This window comes from Macaca fascicularis, chromosome 20 (assembly GCF_037993035.2).
Source record: "Macaca fascicularis isolate 582-1 chromosome 20, T2T-MFA8v1.1".
NCBI lineage: Eukaryota > Metazoa > Chordata > Mammalia > Primates > Cercopithecidae > Macaca > Macaca fascicularis.
The window spans coordinates 1-19,087 of record NC_088394.1 but is presented as its reverse complement, the minus strand read 5'-3'; positions in this window follow the sequence as shown (position 1 = coordinate 19,087).

The window sequence follows — 19,087 nt, the reverse complement described above, 5'->3', positions numbered from 1 at the left end:
GTTAGGGTTAGGGTTAGGGTTAGGGTTAGGGTTAGGGTTAGGGTTAGGGTTAGGGTTAGGGTTAGGGTTAGGGTTAGGGTTAGGGTTAGGGTTAGGGTTAGGGTTAGGGTTAGGGTTAGGGTTAGGGTTAGGGTTAGGGTTAGGGTTAGGGTTAGGGTTAGGGTTAGGGTTAGGGTTAGGGTTAGGGTTAGGGTTAGGGTTAGGGTTAGGGTTAGGGTTAGGGTTAGGGTTAGGGTTAGGGTTAGGGTTAGGGTTAGGGTTAGGGTTAGGGTTAGGGTTAGGGTTAGGGTTAGGGTTAGGGTTAGGGTTAGGGTTAGGGTTAGGGTTAGGGTTAGGGTTAGGGTTAGGGTTAGGGTTAGGGTTAGGGTTAGGGTTAGGGTTAGGGTTAGGGTTAGGGTTAGGGTTAGGGTTAGGGTTAGGGTTAGGGTTAGGGTTAGGGTTAGGGTTAGGGTTAGGGTTAGGGTTAGGGTTAGGGTTAGGGTTAGGGTTAGGGTTAGGGTTAGGGTTAGGGTTAGGGTTAGGGTTAGGGTTAGGGTTAGGGTTAGGGTTAGGGTTAGGGTTAGGGTTAGGGTTAGGGTTAGGGTTAGGGTTAGGGTTAGGGTTAGGGTTAGGGTTAGGGTTAGGGTTAGGGTTAGGGTTAGGGTTAGGGTTAGGGTTAGGGTTAGGGTTAGGGTTAGGGTTAGGGTTAGGGTTAGGGTTAGGGTTAGGGTTAGGGTTAGGGTTAGGGTTAGGGTTAGGGTTAGGGTTAGGGTTAGGGTTAGGGTTAGGGTTAGGGTTAGGGTTAGGGTTAGGGTTAGGGTTAGGGTTAGGGTTAGGGTTAGGGTTAGGGTTAGGGTTAGGGTTAGGGTTAGGGTTAGGGTTAGGGTTAGGGTTAGGGTTAGGGTTAGGGTTAGGGTTAGGGTTAGGGTTAGGGTTAGGGTTAGGGTTAGGGTTAGGGTTAGGGTTAGGGTTAGGGTTAGGGTTAGGGTTAGGGTTAGGGTTAGGGTTAGGGTTAGGGTTAGGGTTAGGGTTAGGGTTAGGGTTAGGGTTAGGGTTAGGGTTAGGGTTAGGGTTAGGGTTAGGGTTAGGGTTAGGGTTAGGGTTAGGGTTAGGGTTAGGGTTAGGGTTAGGGTTAGGGTTAGGGTTAGGGTTAGGGTTAGGGTTAGGGTTAGGGTTAGGGTTAGGGTTAGGGTTAGGGTTAGGGTTAGGGTTAGGGTTAGGGTTAGGGTTAGGGTTAGGGTTAGGGTTAGGGTTAGGGTTAGGGTTAGGGTTAGGGTTAGGGTTAGGGTTAGGGTTAGGGTTAGGGTTAGGGTTAGGGTTAGGGTTAGGGTTAGGGTTAGGGTTAGGGTTAGGGTTAGGGTTAGGGTTAGGGTTAGGGTTAGGGTTAGGGTTAGGGTTAGGGTTAGGGTTAGGGTTAGGGTTAGGGTTAGGGTTAGGGTTAGGGTTAGGGTTAGGGTTAGGGTTAGGGTTAGGGTTAGGGTTAGGGTTAGGGTTAGGGTTAGGGTTAGGGTTAGGGTTAGGGTTAGGGTTAGGGTTAGGGTTAGGGTTAGGGTTAGGGTTAGGGTTAGGGTTAGGGTTAGGGTTAGGGTTAGGGTTAGGGTTAGGGTTAGGGTTAGGGTTAGGGTTAGGGTTAGGGTTAGGGTTAGGGTTAGGGTTAGGGTTAGGGTTAGGGTTAGGGTTAGGGTTAGGGTTAGGGTTAGGGTTAGGGTTAGGGTTAGGGTTAGGGTTAGGGTTAGGGTTAGGGTTAGGGTTAGGGTTAGGGTTAGGGTTAGGGTTAGGGTTAGGGTTAGGGTTAGGGTTAGGGTTAGGGTTAGGGTTAGGGTTAGGGTTAGGGTTAGGGTTAGGGTTAGGGTTAGGGTTAGGGTTAGGGTTAGGGTTAGGGTTAGGGTTAGGGTTAGGGTTAGGGTTAGGGTTAGGGTTAGGGTTAGGGTTAGGGTTAGGGTTAGGGTTAGGGTTAGGGTTAGGGTTAGGGTTAGGGTTAGGGTTAGGGTTAGGGTTAGGGTTAGGGTTAGGGTTAGGGTTAGGGTTAGGGTTAGGGTTAGGGTTAGGGTTAGGGTTAGGGTTAGGGTTAGGGTTAGGGTTAGGGTTAGGGTTAGGGTTAGGGTTAGGGTTAGGGTTAGGGTTAGGGTTAGGGTTAGGGTTAGGGTTAGGGTTAGGGTTAGGGTTAGGGTTAGGGTTAGGGTTAGGGTTAGGGTTAGGGTTAGGGTTAGGGTTAGGGTTAGGGTTAGGGTTAGGGTTAGGGTTAGGGTTAGGGTTAGGGTTAGGGTTAGGGTTAGGGTTAGGGTTAGGGTTAGGGTTAGGGTTAGGGTTAGGGTTAGGGTTAGGGTTAGGGTTAGGGTTAGGGTTAGGGTTAGGGTTAGGGTTAGGGTTAGGGTTAGGGTTAGGGTTAGGGTTAGGGTTAGGGTTAGGGTTAGGGTTAGGGTTAGGGTTAGGGTTAGGGTTAGGGTTAGGGTTAGGGTTAGGGTTAGGGTTAGGGTTAGGGTTAGGGTTAGGGTTAGGGTTAGGGTTAGGGTTAGGGTTAGGGTTAGGGTTAGGGTTAGGGTTAGGGTTAGGGTTAGGGTTAGGGTTAGGGTTAGGGTTAGGGTTAGGGTTAGGGTTAGGGTTAGGGTTAGGGTTAGGGTTAGGGTTAGGGTTAGGGTTAGGGTTAGGGTTAGGGTTAGGGTTAGGGTTAGGGTTAGGGTTAGGGTTAGGGTTAGGGTTAGGGTTAGGGTTAGGGTTAGGGTTAGGGTTAGGGTTAGGGTTAGGGTTAGGGTTAGGGTTAGGGTTAGGGTTAGGGTTAGGGTTAGGGTTAGGGTTAGGGTTAGGGTTAGGGTTAGGGTTAGGGTTAGGGTTAGGGTTAGGGTTAGGGTTAGGGTTAGGGTTAGGGTTAGGGTTAGGGTTAGGGTTAGGGTTAGGGTTAGGGTTAGGGTTAGGGTTAGGGTTAGGGTTAGGGTTAGGGTTAGGGTTAGGGTTAGGGTTAGGGTTAGGGTTAGGGTTAGGGTTAGGGTTAGGGTTAGGGTTAGGGTTAGGGTTAGGGTTAGGGTTAGGGTTAGGGTTAGGGTTAGGGTTAGGGTTAGGGTTAGGGTTAGGGTTAGGGTTAGGGTTAGGGTTAGGGTTAGGGTTAGGGTTAGGGTTAGGGTTAGGGTTAGGGTTAGGGTTAGGGTTAGGGTTAGGGTTAGGGTTAGGGTTAGGGTTAGGGTTAGGGTTAGGGTTAGGGTTAGGGTTAGGGTTAGGGTTAGGGTTAGGGTTAGGGTTAGGGTTAGGGTTAGGGTTAGGGTTAGGGTTAGGGTTAGGGTTAGGGTTAGGGTTAGGGTTAGGGTTAGGGTTAGGGTTAGGGTTAGGGTTAGGGTTAGGGTTAGGGTTAGGGTTAGGGTTAGGGTTAGGGTTAGGGTTAGGGTTAGGGTTAGGGTTAGGGTTAGGGTTAGGGTTAGGGTTAGGGTTAGGGTTAGGGTTAGGGTTAGGGTTAGGGTTAGGGTTAGGGTTAGGGTTAGGGTTAGGGTTAGGGTTAGGGTTAGGGTTAGGGTTAGGGTTAGGGTTAGGGTTAGGGTTAGGGTTAGGGTTAGGGTTAGGGTTAGGGTTAGGGTTAGGGTTAGGGTTAGGGTTAGGGTTAGGGTTAGGGTTAGGGTTAGGGTTAGGGTTAGGGTTAGGGTTAGGGTTAGGGTTAGGGTTAGGGTTAGGGTTAGGGTTAGGGTTAGGGTTAGGGTTAGGGTTAGGGTTAGGGTTAGGGTTAGGGTTAGGGTTAGGGTTAGGGTTAGGGTTAGGGTTAGGGTTAGGGTTAGGGTTAGGGTTAGGGTTAGGGTTAGGGTTAGGGTTAGGGTTAGGGTTAGGGTTAGGGTTAGGGTTAGGGTTAGGGTTAGGGTTAGGGTTAGGGTTAGGGTTAGGGTTAGGGTTAGGGTTAGGGTTAGGGTTAGGGTTAGGGTTAGGGTTAGGGTTAGGGTTAGGGTTAGGGTTAGGGTTAGGGTTAGGGTTAGGGTTAGGGTTAGGGTTAGGGTTAGGGTTAGGGTTAGGGTTAGGGTTAGGGTTAGGGTTAGGGTTAGGGTTAGGGTTAGGGTTAGGGTTAGGGTTAGGGTTAGGGTTAGGGTTAGGGTTAGGGTTAGGGTTAGGGTTAGGGTTAGGGTTAGGGTTAGGGTTAGGGTTAGGGTTAGGGTTAGGGTTAGGGTTAGGGTTAGGGTTAGGGTTAGGGTTAGGGTTAGGGTTAGGGTTAGGGTTAGGGTTAGGGTTAGGGTTAGGGTTAGGGTTAGGGTTAGGGTTAGGGTTAGGGTTAGGGTTAGGGTTAGGGTTAGGGTTAGGGTTAGGGTTAGGGTTAGGGTTAGGGTTAGGGTTAGGGTTAGGGTTAGGGTTAGGGTTAGGGTTAGGGTTAGGGTTAGGGTTAGGGTTAGGGTTAGGGTTAGGGTTAGGGTTAGGGTTAGGGTTAGGGTTAGGGTTAGGGTTAGGGTTAGGGTTAGGGTTAGGGTTAGGGTTAGGGTTAGGGTTAGGGTTAGGGTTAGGGTTAGGGTTAGGGTTAGGGTTAGGGTTAGGGTTAGGGTTAGGGTTAGGGTTAGGGTTAGGGTTAGGGTTAGGGTTAGGGTTAGGGTTAGGGTTAGGGTTAGGGTTAGGGTTAGGGTTAGGGTTAGGGTTAGGGTTAGGGTTAGGGTTAGGGTTAGGGTTAGGGTTAGGGTTAGGGTTAGGGTTAGGGTTAGGGTTAGGGTTAGGGTTAGGGTTAGGGTTAGGGTTAGGGTTAGGGTTAGGGTTAGGGTTAGGGTTAGGGTTAGGGTTAGGGTTAGGGTTAGGGTTAGGGTTAGGGTTAGGGTTAGGGTTAGGGTTAGGGTTAGGGTTAGGGTTAGGGTTAGGGTTAGGGTTAGGGTTAGGGTTAGGGTTAGGGTTAGGGTTAGGGTTAGGGTTAGGGTTAGGGTTAGGGTTAGGGTTAGGGTTAGGGTTAGGGTTAGGGTTAGGGTTAGGGTTAGGGTTAGGGTTAGGGTTAGGGTTAGGGTTAGGGTTAGGGTTAGGGTTAGGGTTAGGGTTAGGGTTAGGGTTAGGGTTAGGGTTAGGGTTAGGGTTAGGGTTAGGGTTAGGGTTAGGGTTAGGGTTAGGGTTAGGGTTAGGGTTAGGGTTAGGGTTAGGGTTAGGGTTAGGGTTAGGGTTAGGGTTAGGGTTAGGGTTAGGGTTAGGGTTAGGGTTAGGGTTAGGGTTAGGGTTAGGGTTAGGGTTAGGGTTAGGGTTAGGGTTAGGGTTAGGGTTAGGGTTAGGGTTAGGGTTAGGGTTAGGGTTAGGGTTAGGGTTAGGGTTAGGGTTAGGGTTAGGGTTAGGGTTAGGGTTAGGGTTAGGGTTAGGGTTAGGGTTAGGGTTAGGGTTAGGGTTAGGGTTAGGGTTAGGGTTAGGGTTAGGGTTAGGGTTAGGGTTAGGGTTAGGGTTAGGGTTAGGGTTAGGGTTAGGGTTAGGGTTAGGGTTAGGGTTAGGGTTAGGGTTAGGGTTAGGGTTAGGGTTAGGGTTAGGGTTAGGGTTAGGGTTAGGGTTAGGGTTAGGGTTAGGGTTAGGGTTAGGGTTAGGGTTAGGGTTAGGGTTAGGGTTAGGGTTAGGGTTAGGGTTAGGGTTAGGGTTAGGGTTAGGGTTAGGGTTAGGGTTAGGGTTAGGGTTAGGGTTAGGGTTAGGGTTAGGGTTAGGGTTAGGGTTAGGGTTAGGGTTAGGGTTAGGGTTAGGGTTAGGGTTAGGGTTAGGGTTAGGGTTAGGGTTAGGGTTAGGGTTAGGGTTAGGGTTAGGGTTAGGGTTAGGGTTAGGGTTAGGGTTAGGGTTAGGGTTAGGGTTAGGGTTAGGGTTAGGGTTAGGGTTAGGGTTAGGGTTAGGGTTAGGGTTAGGGTTAGGGTTAGGGTTAGGGTTAGGGTTAGGGTTAGGGTTAGGGTTAGGGTTAGGGTTAGGGTTAGGGTTAGGGTTAGGGTTAGGGTTAGGGTTAGGGTTAGGGTTAGGGTTAGGGTTAGGGTTAGGGTTAGGGTTAGGGTTAGGGTTAGGGTTAGGGTTAGGGTTAGGGTTAGGGTTAGGGTTAGGGTTAGGGTTAGGGTTAGGGTTAGGGTTAGGGTTAGGGTTAGGGTTAGGGTTAGGGTTAGGGTTAGGGTTAGGGTTAGGGTTAGGGTTAGGGTTAGGGTTAGGGTTAGGGTTAGGGTTAGGGTTAGGGTTAGGGTTAGGGTTAGGGTTAGGGTTAGGGTTAGGGTTAGGGTTAGGGTTAGGGTTAGGGTTAGGGTTAGGGTTAGGGTTAGGGTTAGGGTTAGGGTTAGGGTTAGGGTTAGGGTTAGGGTTAGGGTTAGGGTTAGGGTTAGGGTTAGGGTTAGGGTTAGGGTTAGGGTTAGGGTTAGGGTTAGGGTTAGGGTTAGGGTTAGGGTTAGGGTTAGGGTTAGGGTTAGGGTTAGGGTTAGGGTTAGGGTTAGGGTTAGGGTTAGGGTTAGGGTTAGGGTTAGGGTTAGGGTTAGGGTTAGGGTTAGGGTTAGGGTTAGGGTTAGGGTTAGGGTTAGGGTTAGGGTTAGGGTTAGGGTTAGGGTTAGGGTTAGGGTTAGGGTTAGGGTTAGGGTTAGGGTTAGGGTTAGGGTTAGGGTTAGGGTTAGGGTTAGGGTTAGGGTTAGGGTTAGGGTTAGGGTTAGGGTTAGGGTTAGGGTTAGGGTTAGGGTTAGGGTTAGGGTTAGGGTTAGGGTTAGGGTTAGGGTTAGGGTTAGGGTTAGGGTTAGGGTTAGGGTTAGGGTTAGGGTTAGGGTTAGGGTTAGGGTTAGGGTTAGGGTTAGGGTTAGGGTTAGGGTTAGGGTTAGGGTTAGGGTTAGGGTTAGGGTTAGGGTTAGGGTTAGGGTTAGGGTTAGGGTTAGGGTTAGGGTTAGGGTTAGGGTTAGGGTTAGGGTTAGGGTTAGGGTTAGGGTTAGGGTTAGGGTTAGGGTTAGGGTTAGGGTTAGGGTTAGGGTTAGGGTTAGGGTTAGGGTTAGGGTTAGGGTTAGGGTTAGGGTTAGGGTTAGGGTTAGGGTTAGGGTTAGGGTTAGGGTTAGGGTTAGGGTTAGGGTTAGGGTTAGGGTTAGGGTTAGGGTTAGGGTTAGGGTTAGGGTTAGGGTTAGGGTTAGGGTTAGGGTTAGGGTTAGGGTTAGGGTTAGGGTTAGGGTTAGGGTTAGGGTTAGGGTTAGGGTTAGGGTTAGGGTTAGGGTTAGGGTTAGGGTTAGGGTTAGGGTTAGGGTTAGGGTTAGGGTTAGGGTTAGGGTTAGGGTTAGGGTTAGGGTTAGGGTTAGGGTTAGGGTTAGGGTTAGGGTTAGGGTTAGGGTTAGGGTTAGGGTTAGGGTTAGGGTTAGGGTTAGGGTTAGGGTTAGGGTTAGGGTTAGGGTTAGGGTTAGGGTTAGGGTTAGGGTTAGGGTTAGGGTTAGGGTTAGGGTTAGGGTTAGGGTTAGGGTTAGGGTTAGGGTTAGGGTTAGGGTTAGGGTTAGGGTTAGGGTTAGGGTTAGGGTTAGGGTTAGGGTTAGGGTTAGGGTTAGGGTTAGGGTTAGGGTTAGGGTTAGGGTTAGGGTTAGGGTTAGGGTTAGGGTTAGGGTTAGGGTTAGGGTTAGGGTTAGGGTTAGGGTTAGGGTTAGGGTTAGGGTTAGGGTTAGGGTTAGGGTTAGGGTTAGGGTTAGGGTTAGGGTTAGGGTTAGGGTTAGGGTTAGGGTTAGGGTTAGGGTTAGGGTTAGGGTTAGGGTTAGGGTTAGGGTTAGGGTTAGGGTTAGGGTTAGGGTTAGGGTTAGGGTTAGGGTTAGGGTTAGGGTTAGGGTTAGGGTTAGGGTTAGGGTTAGGGTTAGGGTTAGGGTTAGGGTTAGGGTTAGGGTTAGGGTTAGGGTTAGGGTTAGGGTTAGGGTTAGGGTTAGGGTTAGGGTTAGGGTTAGGGTTAGGGTTAGGGTTAGGGTTAGGGTTAGGGTTAGGGTTAGGGTTAGGGTTAGGGTTAGGGTTAGGGTTAGGGTTAGGGTTAGGGTTAGGGTTAGGGTTAGGGTTAGGGTTAGGGTTAGGGTTAGGGTTAGGGTTAGGGTTAGGGTTAGGGTTAGGGTTAGGGTTAGGGTTAGGGTTAGGGTTAGGGTTAGGGTTAGGGTTAGGGTTAGGGTTAGGGTTAGGGTTAGGGTTAGGGTTAGGGTTAGGGTTAGGGTTAGGGTTAGGGTTAGGGTTAGGGTTAGGGTTAGGGTTAGGGTTAGGGTTAGGGTTAGGGTTAGGGTTAGGGTTAGGGTTAGGGTTAGGGTTAGGGTTAGGGTTAGGGTTAGGGTTAGGGTTAGGGTTAGGGTTAGGGTTAGGGTTAGGGTTAGGGTTAGGGTTAGGGTTAGGGTTAGGGTTAGGGTTAGGGTTAGGGTTAGGGTTAGGGTTAGGGTTAGGGTTAGGGTTAGGGTTAGGGTTAGGGTTAGGGTTAGGGTTAGGGTTAGGGTTAGGGTTAGGGTTAGGGTTAGGGTTAGGGTTAGGGTTAGGGTTAGGGTTAGGGTTAGGGTTAGGGTTAGGGTTAGGGTTAGGGTTAGGGTTAGGGTTAGGGTTAGGGTTAGGGTTAGGGTTAGGGTTAGGGTTAGGGTTAGGGTTAGGGTTAGGGTTAGGGTTAGGGTTAGGGTTAGGGTTAGGGTTAGGGTTAGGGTTAGGGTTAGGGTTAGGGTTAGGGTTAGGGTTAGGGTTAGGGTTAGGGTTAGGGTTAGGGTTAGGGTTAGGGTTAGGGTTAGGGTTAGGGTTAGGGTTAGGGTTAGGGTTAGGGTTAGGGTTAGGGTTAGGGTTAGGGTTAGGGTTAGGGTTAGGGTTAGGGTTAGGGTTAGGGTTAGGGTTAGGGTTAGGGTTAGGGTTAGGGTTAGGGTTAGGGTTAGGGTTAGGGTTAGGGTTAGGGTTAGGGTTAGGGTTAGGGTTAGGGTTAGGGTTAGGGTTAGGGTTAGGGTTAGGGTTAGGGTTAGGGTTAGGGTTAGGGTTAGGGTTAGGGTTAGGGTTAGGGTTAGGGTTAGGGTTAGGGTTAGGGTTAGGGTTAGGGTTAGGGTTAGGGTTAGGGTTAGGGTTAGGGTTAGGGTTAGGGTTAGGGTTAGGGTTAGGGTTAGGGTTAGGGTTAGGGTTAGGGTTAGGGTTAGGGTTAGGGTTAGGGTTAGGGTTAGGGTTAGGGTTAGGGTTAGGGTTAGGGTTAGGGTTAGGGTTAGGGTTAGGGTTAGGGTTAGGGTTAGGGTTAGGGTTAGGGTTAGGGTTAGGGTTAGGGTTAGGGTTAGGGTTAGGGTTAGGGTTAGGGTTAGGGTTAGGGTTAGGGTTAGGGTTAGGGTTAGGGTTAGGGTTAGGGTTAGGGTTAGGGTTAGGGTTAGGGTTAGGGTTAGGGTTAGGGTTAGGGTTAGGGTTAGGGTTAGGGTTAGGGTTAGGGTTAGGGTTAGGGTTAGGGTTAGGGTTAGGGTTAGGGTTAGGGTTAGGGTTAGGGTTAGGGTTAGGGTTAGGGTTAGGGTTAGGGTTAGGGTTAGGGTTAGGGTTAGGGTTAGGGTTAGGGTTAGGGTTAGGGTTAGGGTTAGGGTTAGGGTTAGGGTTAGGGTTAGGGTTAGGGTTAGGGTTAGGGTTAGGGTTAGGGTTAGGGTTAGGGTTAGGGTTAGGGTTAGGGTTAGGGTTAGGGTTAGGGTTAGGGTTAGGGTTAGGGTTAGGGTTAGGGTTAGGGTTAGGGTTAGGGTTAGGGTTAGGGTTAGGGTTAGGGTTAGGGTTAGGGTTAGGGTTAGGGTTAGGGTTAGGGTTAGGGTTAGGGTTAGGGTTAGGGTTAGGGTTAGGGTTAGGGTTAGGGTTAGGGTTAGGGTTAGGGTTAGGGTTAGGGTTAGGGTTAGGGTTAGGGTTAGGGTTAGGGTTAGGGTTAGGGTTAGGGTTAGGGTTAGGGTTAGGGTTAGGGTTAGGGTTAGGGTTAGGGTTAGGGTTAGGGTTAGGGTTAGGGTTAGGGTTAGGGTTAGGGTTAGGGTTAGGGTTAGGGTTAGGGTTAGGGTTAGGGTTAGGGTTAGGGTTAGGGTTAGGGTTAGGGTTAGGGTTAGGGTTAGGGTTAGGGTTAGGGTTAGGGTTAGGGTTAGGGTTAGGGTTAGGGTTAGGGTTAGGGTTAGGGTTAGGGTTAGGGTTAGGGTTAGGGTTAGGGTTAGGGTTAGGGTTAGGGTTAGGGTTAGGGTTAGGGTTAGGGTTAGGGTTAGGGTTAGGGTTAGGGTTAGGGTTAGGGTTAGGGTTAGGGTTAGGGTTAGGGTTAGGGTTAGGGTTAGGGTTAGGGTTAGGGTTAGGGTTAGGGTTAGGGTTAGGGTTAGGGTTAGGGTTAGGGTTAGGGTTAGGGTTAGGGTTAGGGTTAGGGTTAGGGTTAGGGTTAGGGTTAGGGTTAGGGTTAGGGTTAGGGTTAGGGTTAGGGTTAGGGTTAGGGTTAGGGTTAGGGTTAGGGTTAGGGTTAGGGTTAGGGTTAGGGTTAGGGTTAGGGTTAGGGTTAGGGTTAGGGTTAGGGTTAGGGTTAGGGTTAGGGTTAGGGTTAGGGTTAGGGTTAGGGTTAGGGTTAGGGTTAGGGTTAGGGTTAGGGTTAGGGTTAGGGTTAGGGTTAGGGTTAGGGTTAGGGTTAGGGTTAGGGTTAGGGTTAGGGTTAGGGTTAGGGTTAGGGTTAGGGTTAGGGTTAGGGTTAGGGTTAGGGTTAGGGTTAGGGTTAGGGTTAGGGTTAGGGTTAGGGTTAGGGTTAGGGTTAGGGTTAGGGTTAGGGTTAGGGTTAGGGTTAGGGTTAGGGTTAGGGTTAGGGTTAGGGTTAGGGTTAGGGTTAGGGTTAGGGTTAGGGTTAGGGTTAGGGTTAGGGTTAGGGTTAGGGTTAGGGTTAGGGTTAGGGTTAGGGTTAGGGTTAGGGTTAGGGTTAGGGTTAGGGTTAGGGTTAGGGTTAGGGTTAGGGTTAGGGTTAGGGTTAGGGTTAGGGTTAGGGTTAGGGTTAGGGTTAGGGTTAGGGTTAGGGTTAGGGTTAGGGTTAGGGTTAGGGTTAGGGTTAGGGTTAGGGTTAGGGTTAGGGTTAGGGTTAGGGTTAGGGTTAGGGTTAGGGTTAGGGTTAGGGTTAGGGTTAGGGTTAGGGTTAGGGTTAGGGTTAGGGTTAGGGTTAGGGTTAGGGTTAGGGTTAGGGTTAGGGTTAGGGTTAGGGTTAGGGTTAGGGTTAGGGTTAGGGTTAGGGTTAGGGTTAGGGTTAGGGTTAGGGTTAGGGTTAGGGTTAGGGTTAGGGTTAGGGTTAGGGTTAGGGTTAGGGTTAGGGTTAGGGTTAGGGTTAGGGTTAGGGTTAGGGTTAGGGTTAGGGTTAGGGTTAGGGTTAGGGTTAGGGTTAGGGTTAGGGTTAGGGTTAGGGTTAGGGTTAGGGTTAGGGTTAGGGTTAGGGTTAGGGTTAGGGTTAGGGTTAGGGTTAGGGTTAGGGTTAGGGTTAGGGTTAGGGTTAGGGTTAGGGTTAGGGTTAGGGTTAGGGTTAGGGTTAGGGTTAGGGTTAGGGTTAGGGTTAGGGTTAGGGTTAGGGTTAGGGTTAGGGTTAGGGTTAGGGTTAGGGTTAGGGTTAGGGTTAGGGTTAGGGTTAGGGTTAGGGTTAGGGTTAGGGTTAGGGTTAGGGTTAGGGTTAGGGTTAGGGTTAGGGTTAGGGTTAGGGTTAGGGTTAGGGTTAGGGTTAGGGTTAGGGTTAGGGTTAGGGTTAGGGTTAGGGTTAGGGTTAGGGTTAGGGTTAGGGTTAGGGTTAGGGTTAGGGTTAGGGTTAGGGTTAGGGTTAGGGTTAGGGTTAGGGTTAGGGTTAGGGTTAGGGTTAGGGTTAGGGTTAGGGTTAGGGTTAGGGTTAGGGTTAGGGTTAGGGTTAGGGTTAGGGTTAGGGTTAGGGTTAGGGTTAGGGTTAGGGTTAGGGTTAGGGTTAGGGTTAGGGTTAGGGTTAGGGTTAGGGTTAGGGTTAGGGTTAGGGTTAGGGTTAGGGTTAGGGTTAGGGTTAGGGTTAGGGTTAGGGTTAGGGTTAGGGTTAGGGTTAGGGTTAGGGTTAGGGTTAGGGTTAGGGTTAGGGTTAGGGTTAGGGTTAGGGTTAGGGTTAGGGTTAGGGTTAGGGTTAGGGTTAGGGTTAGGGTTAGGGTTAGGGTTAGGGTTAGGGTTAGGGTTAGGGTTAGGGTTAGGGTTAGGGTTAGGGTTAGGGTTAGGGTTAGGGTTAGGGTTAGGGTTAGGGTTAGGGTTAGGGTTAGGGTTAGGGTTAGGGTTAGGGTTAGGGTTAGGGTTAGGGTTAGGGTTAGGGTTAGGGTTAGGGTTAGGGTTAGGGTTAGGGTTAGGGTTAGGGTTAGGGTTAGGGTTAGGGTTAGGGTTAGGGTTAGGGTTAGGGTTAGGGTTAGGGTTAGGGTTAGGGTTAGGGTTAGGGTTAGGGTTAGGGTTAGGGTTAGGGTTAGGGTTAGGGTTAGGGTTAGGGTTAGGGTTAGGGTTAGGGTTAGGGTTAGGGTTAGGGTTAGGGTTAGGGTTAGGGTTAGGGTTAGGGTTAGGGTTAGGGTTAGGGTTAGGGTTAGGGTTAGGGTTAGGGTTAGGGTTAGGGTTAGGGTTAGGGTTAGGGTTAGGGTTAGGGTTAGGGTTAGGGTTAGGGTTAGGGTTAGGGTTAGGGTTAGGGTTAGGGTTAGGGTTAGGGTTAGGGTTAGGGTTAGGGTTAGGGTTAGGGTTAGGGTTAGGGTTAGGGTTAGGGTTAGGGTTAGGGTTAGGGTTAGGGTTAGGGTTAGGGTTAGGGTTAGGGTTAGGGTTAGGGTTAGGGTTAGGGTTAGGGTTAGGGTTAGGGTTAGGGTTAGGGTTAGGGTTAGGGTTAGGGTTAGGGTTAGGGTTAGGGTTAGGGTTAGGGTTAGGGTTAGGGTTAGGGTTAGGGTTAGGGTTAGGGTTAGGGTTAGGGTTAGGGTTAGGGTTAGGGTTAGGGTTAGGGTTAGGGTTAGGGTTAGGGTTAGGGTTAGGGTTAGGGTTAGGGTTAGGGTTAGGGTTAGGGTTAGGGTTAGGGTTAGGGTTAGGGTTAGGGTTAGGGTTAGGGTTAGGGTTAGGGTTAGGGTTAGGGTTAGGGTTAGGGTTAGGGTTAGGGTTAGGGTTAGGGTTAGGGTTAGGGTTAGGGTTAGGGTTAGGGTTAGGGTTAGGGTTAGGGTTAGGGTTAGGGTTAGGGTTAGGGTTAGGGTTAGGGTTAGGGTTAGGGTTAGGGTTAGGGTTAGGGTTAGGGTTAGGGTTAGGGTTAGGGTTAGGGTTAGGGTTAGGGTTAGGGTTAGGGTTAGGGTTAGGGTTAGGGTTAGGGTTAGGGTTAGGGTTAGGGTTAGGGTTAGGGTTAGGGTTAGGGTTAGGGTTAGGGTTAGGGTTAGGGTTAGGGTTAGGGTTAGGGTTAGGGTTAGGGTTAGGGTTAGGGTTAGGGTTAGGGTTAGGGTTAGGGTTAGGGTTAGGGTTAGGGTTAGGGTTAGGGTTAGGGTTAGGGTTAGGGTTAGGGTTAGGGTTAGGGTTAGGGTTAGGGTTAGGGTTAGGGTTAGGGTTAGGGTTAGGGTTAGGGTTAGGGTTAGGGTTAGGGTTAGGGTTAGGGTTAGGGTTAGGGTTAGGGTTAGGGTTAGGGTTAGGGTTAGGGTTAGGGTTAGGGTTAGGGTTAGGGTTAGGGTTAGGGTTAGGGTTAGGGTTAGGGTTAGGGTTAGGGTTAGGGTTAGGGTTAGGGTTAGGGTTAGGGTTAGGGTTAGGGTTAGGGTTAGGGTTAGGGTTAGGGTTAGGGTTAGGGTTAGGGTTAGGGTTAGGGTTAGGGTTAGGGTTAGGGTTAGGGTTAGGGTTAGGGTTAGGGTTAGGGTTAGGGTTAGGGTTAGGGTTAGGGTTAGGGTTAGGGTTAGGGTTAGGGTTAGGGTTAGGGTTAGGGTTAGGGTTAGGGTTAGGGTTAGGGTTAGGGTTAGGGTTAGGGTTAGGGTTAGGGTTAGGGTTAGGGTTAGGGTTAGGGTTAGGGTTAGGGTTAGGGTTAGGGTTAGGGTTAGGGTTAGGGTTAGGGTTAGGGTTAGGGTTAGGGTTAGGGTTAGGGTTAGGGTTAGGGTTAGGGTTAGGGTTAGGGTTAGGGTTAGGGTTAGGGTTAGGGTTAGGGTTAGGGTTAGGGTTAGGGTTAGGGTTAGGGTTAGGGTTAGGGTTAGGGTTAGGGTTAGGGTTAGGGTTAGGGTTAGGGTTAGGGTTAGGGTTAGGGTTAGGGTTAGGGTTAGGGTTAGGGTTAGGGTTAGGGTTAGGGTTAGGGTTAGGGTTAGGGTTAGGGTTAGGGTTAGGGTTAGGGTTAGGGTTAGGGTTAGGGTTAGGGTTAGGGTTAGGGTTAGGGTTAGGGTTAGGGTTAGGGTTAGGGTTAGGGTTAGGGTTAGGGTTAGGGTTAGGGTTAGGGTTAGGGTTAGGGTTAGGGTTAGGGTTAGGGTTAGGGTTAGGGTTAGGGTTAGGGTTAGGGTTAGGGTTAGGGTTAGGGTTAGGGTTAGGGTTAGGGTTAGGGTTAGGGTTAGGGTTAGGGTTAGGGTTAGGGTTAGGGTTAGGGTTAGGGTTAGGGTTAGGGTTAGGGTTAGGGTTAGGGTTAGGGTTAGGGTTAGGGTTAGGGTTAGGGTTAGGGTTAGGGTTAGGGTTAGGGTTAGGGTTAGGGTTAGGGTTAGGGTTAGGGTTAGGGTTAGGGTTAGGGTTAGGGTTAGGGTTAGGGTTAGGGTTAGGGTTAGGGTTAGGGTTAGGGTTAGGGTTAGGGTTAGGGTTAGGGTTAGGGTTAGGGTTAGGGTTAGGGTTAGGGTTAGGGTTAGGGTTAGGGTTAGGGTTAGGGTTAGGGTTAGGGTTAGGGTTAGGGTTAGGGTTAGGGTTAGGGTTAGGGTTAGGGTTAGGGTTAGGGTTAGGGTTAGGGTTAGGGTTAGGGTTAGGGTTAGGGTTAGGGTTAGGGTTAGGGTTAGGGTTAGGGTTAGGGTTAGGGTTAGGGTTAGGGTTAGGGTTAGGGTTAGGGTTAGGGTTAGGGTTAGGGTTAGGGTTAGGGTTAGGGTTAGGGTTAGGGTTAGGGTTAGGGTTAGGGTTAGGGTTAGGGTTAGGGTTAGGGTTAGGGTTAGGGTTAGGGTTAGGGTTAGGGTTAGGGTTAGGGTTAGGGTTAGGGTTAGGGTTAGGGTTAGGGTTAGGGTTAGGGTTAGGGTTAGGGTTAGGGTTAGGGTTAGGGTTAGGGTTAGGGTTAGGGTTAGGGTTAGGGTTAGGGTTAGGGTTAGGGTTAGGGTTAGGGTTAGGGTTAGGGTTAGGGTTAGGGTTAGGGTTAGGGTTAGGGTTAGGGTTAGGGTTAGGGTTAGGGTTAGGGTTAGGGTTAGGGTTAGGGTTAGGGTTAGGGTTAGGGTTAGGGTTAGGGTTAGGGTTAGGGTTAGGGTTAGGGTTAGGGTTAGGGTTAGGGTTAGGGTTAGGGTTAGGGTTAGGGTTAGGGTTAGGGTTAGGGTTAGGGTTAGGGTTAGGGTTAGGGTTAGGGTTAGGGTTAGGGTTAGGGTTAGGGTTAGGGTTAGGGTTAGGGTTAGGGTTAGGGTTAGGGTTAGGGTTAGGGTTAGGGTTAGGGTTAGGGTTAGGGTTAGGGTTAGGGTTAGGGTTAGGGTTAGGGTTAGGGTTAGGGTTAGGGTTAGGGTTAGGGTTAGGGTTAGGGTTAGGGTTAGGGTTAGGGTTAGGGTTAGGGTTAGGGTTAGGGTTAGGGTTAGGGTTAGGGTTAGGGTTAGGGTTAGGGTTAGGGTTAGGGTTAGGGTTAGGGTTAGGGTTAGGGTTAGGGTTAGGGTTAGGGTTAGGGTTAGGGTTAGGGTTAGGGTTAGGGTTAGGGTTAGGGTTAGGGTTAGGGTTAGGGTTAGGGTTAGGGTTAGGGTTAGGGTTAGGGTTAGGGTTAGGGTTAGGGTTAGGGTTAGGGTTAGGGTTAGGGTTAGGGTTAGGGTTAGGGTTAGGGTTAGGGTTAGGGTTAGGGTTAGGGTTAGGGTTAGGGTTAGGGTTAGGGTTAGGGTTAGGGTTAGGGTTAGGGTTAGGGTTAGGGTTAGGGTTAGGGTTAGGGTTAGGGTTAGGGTTAGGGTTAGGGTTAGGGTTAGGGTTAGGGTTAGGGTTAGGGTTAGGGTTAGGGTTAGGGTTAGGGTTAGGGTTAGGGTTAGGGTTAGGGTTAGGGTTAGGGTTAGGGTTAGGGTTAGGGTTAGGGTTAGGGTTAGGGTTAGGGTTAGGGTTAGGGTTAGGGTTAGGGTTAGGGTTAGGGTTAGGGTTAGGGTTAGGGTTAGGGTTAGGGTTAGGGTTAGGGTTAGGGTTAGGGTTAGGGTTAGGGTTAGGGTTAGGGTTAGGGTTAGGGTTAGGGTTAGGGTTAGGGTTAGGGTTAGGGTTAGGGTTAGGGTTAGGGTTAGGGTTAGGGTTAGGGTTAGGGTTAGGGTTAGGGTTAGGGTTAGGGTTAGGGTTAGGGTTAGGGTTAGGGTTAGGGTTAGGGTTAGGGTTAGGGTTAGGGTTAGGGTTAGGGTTAGGGTTAGGGTTAGGGTTAGGGTTAGGGTTAGGGTTAGGGTTAGGGTTAGGGTTAGGGTTAGGGTTAGGGTTAGGGTTAGGGTTAGGGTTAGGGTTAGGGTTAGGGTTAGGGTTAGGGTTAGGGTTAGGGTTAGGGTTAGGGTTAGGGTTAGGGTTAGGGTTAGGGTTAGGGTTAGGGTTAGGGTTAGGGTTAGGGTTAGGGTTAGGGTTAGGGTTAGGGTTAGGGTTAGGGTTAGGGTTAGGGTTAGGGTTAGGGTTAGGGTTAGGGTTAGGGTTAGGGTTAGGGTTAGGGTTAGGGTTAGGGTTAGGGTTAGGGTTAGGGTTAGGGTTAGGGTTAGGGTTAGGGTTAGGGTTAGGGTTAGGGTTAGGGTTAGGGTTAGGGTTAGGGTTAGGGTTAGGGTTAGGGTTAGGGTTAGGGTTAGGGTTAGGGTTAGGGTTAGGGTTAGGGTTAGGGTTAGGGTTAGGGTTAGGGTTAGGGTTAGGGTTAGGGTTAGGGTTAGGGTTAGGGTTAGGGTTAGGGTTAGGGTTAGGGTTAGGGTTAGGGTTAGGGTTAGGGTTAGGGTTAGGGTTAGGGTTAGGGTTAGGGTTAGGGTTAGGGTTAGGGTTAGGGTTAGGGTTAGGGTTAGGGTTAGGGTTAGGGTTAGGGTTAGGGTTAGGGTTAGGGTTAGGGTTAGGGTTAGGGTTAGGGTTAGGGTTAGGGTTAGGGTTAGGGTTAGGGTTAGGGTTAGGGTTAGGGTTAGGGTTAGGGTTAGGGTTAGGGTTAGGGTTAGGGTTAGGGTTAGGGTTAGGGTTAGGGTTAGGGTTAGGGTTAGGGTTAGGGTTAGGGTTAGGGTTAGGGTTAGGGTTAGGGTTAGGGTTAGGGTTAGGGTTAGGGTTAGGGTTAGGGTTAGGGTTAGGGTTAGGGTTAGGGTTAGGGTTAGGGTTAGGGTTAGGGTTAGGGTTAGGGTTAGGGTTAGGGTTAGGGTTAGGGTTAGGGTTAGGGTTAGGGTTAGGGTTAGGGTTAGGGTTAGGGTTAGGGTTAGGGTTAGGGTTAGGGTTAGGGTTAGGGTTAGGGTTAGGGTTAGGGTTAGGGTTAGGGTTAGGGTTAGGGTTAGGGTTAGGGTTAGGGTTAGGGTTAGGGTTAGGGTTAGGGTTAGGGTTAGGGTTAGGGTTAGGGTTAGGGTTAGGGTTAGGGTTAGGGTTAGGGTTAGGGTTAGGGTTAGGGTTAGGGTTAGGGTTAGGGTTAGGGTTAGGGTTAGGGTTAGGGTTAGGGTTAGGGTTAGGGTTAGGGTTAGGGTTAGGGTTAGGGTTAGGGTTAGGGTTAGGGTTAGGGTTAGGGTTAGGGTTAGGGTTAGGGTTAGGGTTAGGGTTAGGGTTAGGGTTAGGGTTAGGGTTAGGGTTAGGGTTAGGGTTAGGGTTAGGGTTAGGGTTAGGGTTAGGGTTAGGGTTAGGGTTAGGGTTAGGGTTAGGGTTAGGGTTAGGGTTAGGGTTAGGGTTAGGGTTAGGGTTAGGGTTAGGGTTAGGGTTAGGGTTAGGGTTAGGGTTAGGGTTAGGGTTAGGGTTAGGGTTAGGGTTAGGGTTAGGGTTAGGGTTAGGGTTAGGGTTAGGGTTAGGGTTAGGGTTAGGGTTAGGGTTAGGGTTAGGGTTAGGGTTAGGGTTAGGGTTAGGGTTAGGGTTAGGGTTAGGGTTAGGGTTAGGGTTAGGGTTAGGGTTAGGGTTAGGGTTAGGGTTAGGGTTAGGGTTAGGGTTAGGGTTAGGGTTAGGGTTAGGGTTAGGGTTAGGGTTAGGGTTAGGGTTAGGGTTAGGGTTAGGGTTAGGGTTAGGGTTAGGGTTAGGGTTAGGGTTAGGGTTAGGGTTAGGGTTAGGGTTAGGGTTAGGGTTAGGGTTAGGGTTAGGGTTAGGGTTAGGGTTAGGGTTAGGGTTAGGGTTAGGGTTAGGGTTAGGGTTAGGGTTAGGGTTAGGGTTAGGGTTAGGGTTAGGGTTAGGGTTAGGGTTAGGGTTAGGGTTAGGGTTAGGGTTAGGGTTAGGGTTAGGGTTAGGGTTAGGGTTAGGGTTAGGGTTAGGGTTAGGGTTAGGGTTAGGGTTAGGGTTAGGGTTAGGGTTAGGGTTAGGGTTAGGGTTAGGGTTAGGGTTAGGGTTAGGGTTAGGGTTAGGGTTAGGGTTAGGGTTAGGGTTAGGGTTAGGGTTAGGGTTAGGGTTAGGGTTAGGGTTAGGGTTAGGGTTAGGGTTAGGGTTAGGGTTAGGGTTAGGGTTAGGGTTAGGGTTAGGGTTAGGGTTAGGGTTAGGGTTAGGGTTAGGGTTAGGGTTAGGGTTAGGGTTAGGGTTAGGGTTAGGGTTAGGGTTAGGGTTAGGGTTAGGGTTAGGGTTAGGGTTAGGGTTAGGGTTAGGGTTAGGGTTAGGGTTAGGGTTAGGGTTAGGGTTAGGGTTAGGGTTAGGGTTAGGGTTAGGGTTAGGGTTAGGGTTAGGGTTAGGGTTAGGGTTAGGGTTAGGGTTAGGGTTAGGGTTAGGGTTAGGGTTAGGGTTAGGGTTAGGGTTAGGGTTAGGGTTAGGGTTAGGGTTAGGGTTAGGGTTAGGGTTAGGGTTAGGGTTAGGGTTAGGGTTAGGGTTAGGGTTAGGGTTAGGGTTAGGGTTAGGGTTAGGGTTAGGGTTAGGGTTAGGGTTAGGGTTAGGGTTAGGGTTAGGGTTAGGGTTAGGGTTAGGGTTAGGGTTAGGGTTAGGGTTAGGGTTAGGGTTAGGGTTAGGGTTAGGGTTAGGGTTAGGGTTAGGGTTAGGG